The 7492-nt window shown below is 45.6% G+C and overlaps 1 protein-coding gene across 1 annotated transcript in view; it reads right to left on the reverse strand.

The window, feature by feature from the left end:
- ches1 (checkpoint suppressor 1) overlaps positions 1-7260 on the reverse strand; it is a 59304-nt gene extending 52044 nt beyond the window's left edge. Inside the window, exon 1 of the mRNA XM_072362428.1 lies at positions 6809-7260. The gene's annotated coding sequence lies outside the window, so the exon portion shown is untranslated. The remainder of the gene's footprint in view (positions 1-6808) is intronic.
- Positions 7261-7492: the final 232 nt, after the last annotated feature.

Raw genomic sequence — 7492 nt, forward strand, 5'->3', positions numbered from 1 at the left:
CCCTCAGCATTTCAATCAGGTTGACGTGTGGACTGTGACTGGGCTGTTGTAGCACTTTGATTCTTTTCTTTATGGGCCATTCTGCTGGAAATGTGTCGGTGTGCTTGGAATCATCGTTGCGTGACCCGATTCTGCCAGACTTTAGTTATTGGATAGATGGCCTCACATTTGACTGCGGGGTGCCCCGGTCATGTGGTTGTAAAACAAGCCCAAGTCATCAGCCCCCTACCACCGTGCTTGACAGTTGGTATGAGGCGTTTGTGCTGATATGCTGTGTTTGGTTTCTCCAAACGTGCTGCTGTGCATTATGACCAAACCTCTCCCCTTTAGTCCTGCCTGTTTACAGAACACTGTTGCAGAGGCTAGTTCCAGAAGTCTTTGTTGCCATGTTCTCTTACAGAAAGGTTTTCTCTTGGCATCTTTTCCAAACAAACCATATTCATTCAGTCTTTTTCTAATGGTACCTTCTTGAACTTTGACATTTAACACGCTGACTGAGGCCTGCAGAGTCAGTCTGAGATGTAGCTCGTGGGTTTTTGACCTTGGGGTAAACTTGCTGGGACGTCCACTCATGGGAAGTTTGACATCTGTCTTGAACGTTTTCTTCTTGTGAATGATCTTTCTCTCTACAAATGGACAACAAATTGTTTAGAAATGGTCTTATAATCCTTCCCAGATTGATGGAAAGTAACAATTGCTTCTCTAAGATCATTACTAGTGGCGTTCCTCTTCGGCGTTGTGTTAACACACACTTGAATGCTCCAGACCAGCAACCTGCCAAGACTATTGCTTTTACGGAGGTGCTCACGCTTACTGATGATTAATTGATCAATTACGTTTGATTAGTCTCAGCTCCTATGGAAGCAGTAAGGGTGTACTTAAGGACCAGATCTTTTTGTCTTTCCTGTTCTGATATGTACAATCTGAAAATTAAAAGAAGATGTACTTTCTGTTTCATATTACAGAGCAATAAAGTCTCTTTTCTGTGAATATATTTTACTTTAGAACAAAAGAAGAGGTCAAAAAAAGAGCTACTCATTCAAAACAATAGAGTTCCTGAGGTCATTTTTGCCTTTGCAGTTGAGCACGCATGCCAAAACACACACACACACACACTCCGTATGGCTCCATCCACTTATGACATCACTGTAGCTAGCCAGAAAGACAGGAGAGTCAGCGAGAGCCAAGCTGACGTCATCCCATTCACTCAGTGTCAATTACGTAATCGCGGGGTCCGATGCCTGCAGGACAGACACCCTGTGTGTGAGTTTTTGTGATCGCACGAAGGGCAAGAACACATAATTGTAATCTCATGTGTGAGAGAAGACATAAAATGTGGCACGCTAAAGACATCATGAGGGGGAGGCGGCTTGGAGTGAGCACGGCGACTGTGACATGTTGAGTGTTTGGGTTAAAGAAGAGGAGACAGAGCGGTACTAACAGACCCGGCTAGAGGAGTTATGCAACGCAAATCCAACTCAACAGACTTGAAAAGGCCCCCTTTTTTTGCTTTTTCTCCTCGTGTACAGAATATATACAGTGTGTGTTTGTGTGTGTGTCTTCCATGACTTTTTTGTAGCACTCTTACTTGAGGCAAAGAGTGCATTAAAACACACACACAAGCACCAAAGCGTACTGTTGTAATCTGCTCACACAAACACATCCACGTATATGCAAACACACTCAGTCTCTTCCCCCCCCCCCACTTATAAACAAAGCTTCCTAAGGACAGGAAATCCTTCCACCCACGTTCCTGTGTTGCCTGGCAACCAGAGCAGCGTCACCGTGTGCATGCCTCCACCACTGAAAACACACAGGCAAGTCGACGAGAGACACACAAACTGCAACTCCATGAACTCTGCTCCTTTAAAAGCACCGAAAAAAGAAAAAAAACACACCACCAGATAACCGAGCCAAAGCTCTGCAGGCTGATACTCGCCACAGCTGCCCTCCAGTTCGTCAGCCATGGATCTAAACCAAACATGACATCACCCCCTTGTAAACATAAAACACTTTTTCCCCCCCAATTTACAAGCTCTCTATTTTTACACCCGCTGACGTCTTCCTGCGCATGAGACTGTCCGCGTGTGCCGGCGAGTGTTCATGCATGTGCACTTGTCAGCCACTATGCGAGGATGCGACCCACAGCGGCTCAGCGGGGCCGGCGCAGAGAGGCTAATTGAGCAGAGGTGGTCGCCACTGTGGACAATGGGTTCCTAACAAATCGGCAGGAGGCCTATTGAAGACAATTAGAACCTGAAGGATGCAGAGGAGCATTATTCTTCGAAGCTATCTTGGCTATTTAAGCCATCTGTGTGTCAACTGCAATTTTAAACCCTGTTTTATTAACTCATGAAACAGTACATGACAGGCAAAGTAAAAACGTCCCAAATTGCATTACTGACTGAGTCATTGACTAATGAATCCTATCCTACGAGATCAATGGAATGAGAGTCAAATGACACAAAAGTTTTCTCCTGCCTCATTAACAGTCACAGTCCCTCACTGATGTTTAAAAGACAATACAGTAAGTCAGCCAGGAAAGGGGGAAGGTGTTTGCATTTAAGGGTGCTTCTGGGTACCCAAAAACTGCTCACTGAGTAGTTAAACTAAAGACTTTTGTTGCTATTTTGCCATTAAGATGCAAAGCATGTTCTGTTCGGGGGAATGTTTTAGAGAAAGTTTTACAAGTACAAAGCGACGGATTACTGTGGATGGGATGGACACAGCTGTAGAGGCTGTTGAAAACAAACCCAGACGCCTTCACCAGACAACCAGCCCAAACATTTTTCTTTGTAAATCACAAATACAGCCAATGAAAGGAGGAAAAGTCAAGTGTTCCTTGGTCAAGCTTTAAACATGATAGTTTTAACAAGGCTAGTATGATTTGCAACTATACATGAACACCTCAGGCAACATGTAAACAAACCTACTTATGGTATGGAACGCAGACCAAATGACTAATTGATATATCAATACATATATATATATATTACTTCTCAGCCATTATTCTCCAAACTATACTTAGATATAAACTGGCAGAATAGGCGTTCCGATAAATGTGAAACCTGGTAAACATACCTGTATTTAGCTACAGTGATGAAGCAGTTTCTCTGCATTTCCCGCCATGGTTGTCACATGAGCTGCAGCACTTTCTCCCTGGTCTGCGCTCCATCACAAACACCCCATACCAGACAGCCTGGAATACTGCTGTACAGATCAATCTGTGGAAGTTGTTCTGCTTCCCATATTTCAGTCTGGTGAAGCTATGGATTTTTACATGGAAGTTTACATGACTCTTGAAAAAAAAATTATTGTGTTATTCCAACCAAAACCAGACTTTTAAAATCCATGTAAACATGTTAGTCTGACTAAAACCACACAAAATCTAAACTTGGATTACTTGGGATGTATATGTTCAACTAGATTCCTATTGGCTTAGGTGATTCTTAAATGGAGCACAGTTCCCATCCAGTATATGGGAGAAGAAGCCCAAAACAACAAAAAATAACCACAAGGGATAGTGTGATTCTTTTTGTAAAAATAGGAAAGCACAAGTGCAATTCCCAGCAAAGCTGCTCTCTTTTTTTTATATTTTTTGGCTTAATGTTTGGGAAATTGTGTCTGAAAATCGGCCCATTAAGACTACGTGTCAAGTCTTGCCAACTTAAAGCATTTCCAAGCGTCACTCTGCTCTAATAAAAAACAGATTTTTGTAACCGCACTGACAAAAATCGCCATTCTAATAACTTGAAAGCAATGTCTGTGCAGTGAATTTGACTAAATTTACATTTATGATGATCTCCCTAGAAGGTTAAGACAAGTAGAAGGTCTAGAATTTTTTTTAACATAAGTCCACAGCGTCGTAACTTCAGACATACTCAACTATGCGTGTAATCATACTGAGTGGAATTACGCCTCCTTTAATGTTAAGTTCCCATAAAATCATACTTTTTTTTTGTATATCTCACAGCATTAGTTCCTGCTTACACGGCACTTTTTTCAGCCTTTGTTAAGTCCCACAAAGCACTTTTTACAATGTGTTTGACATTTACCGACTCACACACACACTTACACACCGACGGTGGAACCGTTGCCATAAATGATGCTCGCCTGCCATTGGGAGCAACCTGGGGTTCATTGTCTTGCAAAAGGGCACTGAGACACGTGGATGGGGGTCCTGACTCTGACCCATCGACTTTCAAACTGGTGGACGACAAATCTCAATGATACTTTTAGTTAATAACGCGATGGGTACCGAATCAAAATGCTGATGATTCATGACTCATATTAGGTGTAAACTAATTTAGCATCTGTAAAAGCAGCAGGGATGATTTGTAACGATGGGCGGGGCCTGTTCAGGCCAGTGTAGCTGACCAATGGTTGATTTCCAAAGACTTTCATTAGCAGGAGGTTATTCAGGGTTTTCTCACCCAGCAGGAATTAAACTCTTAACGGTGGAAGTGGGAGTGCATCAGTCTGCTTTGTGAAGACAGGAGGGCCTCGCTCTTACCATGGACATGTGGATGTGGATTTTACTATCCTGTGGTGCAGCAATGTGAAACATTTTCACAAGTTCTCGCACCCCCCATCTCTCACATTAAAGACAAAAAACGGGTCGAGTTGCGGTTCCTTTTGAACATTTATTCCAAAAACAAAAAAAGAACAGATGTGCTCTCCAGCAACAAGTTTTGAAGGACTACACCTGCCCGCCGTAGCGCCACCAAACCACCCGTCCGGCTCTCCCTGCTCGCCCATTCTCATGTCAACCAAATATGAGGTTCCCAAGCAAACAGCGTACCACCTGGTGTCCTCTTTTCGCTGAGTAAATACACTCCATCATACCAAAAAACTTAGGAGGCAAGGATATTCTTATCACATTTGCTGACGAAGGTAATGTTTACTGAAATGAACTAAATGTACCGTAGTCTCTGCTGTGCACTTTCATCTGACACTGCATTTCAGACACACACCACAGTATGGCTCGCAGCCACAGCTGACCAGAGCACAGCGGTGGGTTACTGTGTAGCTCCAGGCACTGCTAACACAATCAGAAATATTAAAACAGCCATTTTTGAGTATTTATGCTGAATAAACCATGAGCTGGCATCCAAGAAAACTGTCTACTGTCTGTATTCAAAACACAGACGATTCTATTCATTCACACATGAATTATGGATCCATTATGGGCTGTTTTAGCTGTGTTCGGGGAATCAGTCCAACGGTTGTACTGAGAGCACTAACCCACTGATCCATCCATACCAATTATCTGTGTCTAGGGTGGAGTCTGAATTCAATATTCAATTTACACAATTCAATCTCACATCAGACCCCGGAGTTGCAAAACAACTGGAGTTCAGCGGCAGAGGGTTTTGCTCTGAGAGCGTCAACTGTCTCCAAAGTAGCAAAAGAAAAGAAAGTAGGCTATCTGAACGGCGCGCCACAGGGGTGTCCATTGAGAGACAGGCAGGGGTGGAGGGGCGAGAACTCCATTGAGCGCAGCCATGGGGGGTCAATATGTGAATGAACGTTTGCCATCGAGGTGAATTATGAATGAGCAGCACTCTGAGCACTCCTGGAGAGAGCATGTCAGCGCCCGTCTCCTTCACTGCATCTCCTCTGCTTGCTTTCTTTCCATTTCTCCTCCTCCTCCTCCTCCTGTCCTAAAATCTCCATCACCCTCTCCTTCCACTCTCACCCCGTTTCCATCTCTCGCTACTGGATTAATCTGCCCCAGTCCTGGTCATCTGATTGCCTCCCCACCACCAGACCTCCTCCAACCTCCTATCTCCAGACCAGGGGAGGGGAGGACGGAGGTAGACACGCGCCGTCTGTCTGAGGAGACGACTGAGCTCGCGCTCCCCGCACATACATATTTACACAGCCTCAGATGGATGCGCACACGCTCACATGGCCGCCGCAGATAATATAAAAGCAAACAGTCCTGCACGTGCAAAGGCAGACGCGTGCATTAAGGCTCTCGGGCGCACACACACACACACACACACACACATTTCTCCCAGCTGTTCTCCTGGCCACGGAGCTTGTGTGAGTGTGTATTCGCCTGTGTGTAATCCAATGTGCTGCTGCTCAGCCTGTGCCACGCTCTCTCCTCTGTTGCTGTGCATCTGATCAGATCTGCCTCCCTCAACCTGTTTGCCGTATATGGCACACACACACACACACACACACACATGGTATCACACACATTCTGAAGCTGCTACTACTTATCGAGCCCCCTTTCTTTTTTTTCTTTGGGAAAAACAGACAATTTATGCAGCGCAGTTTTCGCAAAGACTGTGTGTGTGTGTGTGTGTGTGTTACCAGGTGCATGTAAAACTCCTGGACACACACTCGTACGCATATAAACACACACATGCTGAGAGAAAGGTGGTGGGGGTGAAAATGGACTCTGGTTTCCCAAAAGAGAGGGTTATCCCCCCCACCCCCTCACTCGCTTAACTTAAAGTAGCACACCGGAGTGTGTGTGTTGGAATGGGATCAGGCTGTTCCCTAAAAAGTAGCCACTCCTTTTGATCCCTTCACTCCAGTTTACAGTGGTCACTTACACACTTTGGCCCCTTTTTAGCTTGTGGGGAAAACAACCTTCGTAACTCGTACCCACACAAACAACTGCATATATAGGCTACACGCATACTTAGGCTGACACACATGCACCCCACCAACACGCCACATTTCCCTTTAAGTGCAGAGCCATGCAGCACATGTCAACGCCACACACACACACACACACACACACACACCTCTGGCAGACCTACATACAGCCAAGAAAGCTCAATGAAGTCACCTTAAGATCCTTCTGCGTTCCAGATGAGCCCCTTCTCCACACTCTTCCTCTCCTCTGTCAGACTTTTCTCTCCTCCTTTCCTTCTTTCCGTCCTTCCGTCGTTCCGTGCTATCTACCAGTCCGTCCTTCTTCTCTCGTTCTGTGCCCCTCTCTTCGTTACGGTTCTCGGTCACTTCCGAGCGTTTTTCCCGAGCCCCTCCATATCCGCCCCGCCAGTCGTTTCGAGCACCGAGCGAGCGTACCTACACTCACACGCGCGCGCGCACACACACACGAGCCGCTGCTGCTGCGTTCCTATAGTCTCCCTCTCTCCCTCTGTTTATCCCTCTCTGCGCTCGCGCTCTCTCCTCTGTCGGAGAAGAGCTCGGTGAGTGTGTGTATTGTACGTGTGTGCTTGCGTGTGTGTATATGCGTGGATGTGTTTCTGTGCTCCGAATGCCTGCCTTGCCCCGCCAGCGGCAGAGGACTTCCCCCGGAGGCCGCCCTGGGTCCTAAAACGGGTCGTGTTCACTGAAAGAATGCTATTGTGTACGGAAGGTGTAGCCAAAGATCGTCTATAACTTGGACAGGACCACTTACTCACTCACGTGTGCGTGGTTTCTCTTTGATTTGTGTGGGACGACTATATCTGACCATGTCTGAAATCAACTATTGAGAATCAGAAATTAACGTTGAAGATATTTA

The sequence above is a fragment of the Leuresthes tenuis genome, unplaced genomic scaffold (genome assembly GCF_036924035.1).
Source record: "Leuresthes tenuis unplaced genomic scaffold, fLeuTen1.0.hap1 SCAF_13, whole genome shotgun sequence".
In the NCBI taxonomy this organism is placed as follows: domain Eukaryota; kingdom Metazoa; phylum Chordata; class Actinopteri; order Atheriniformes; family Atherinopsidae; genus Leuresthes; species Leuresthes tenuis.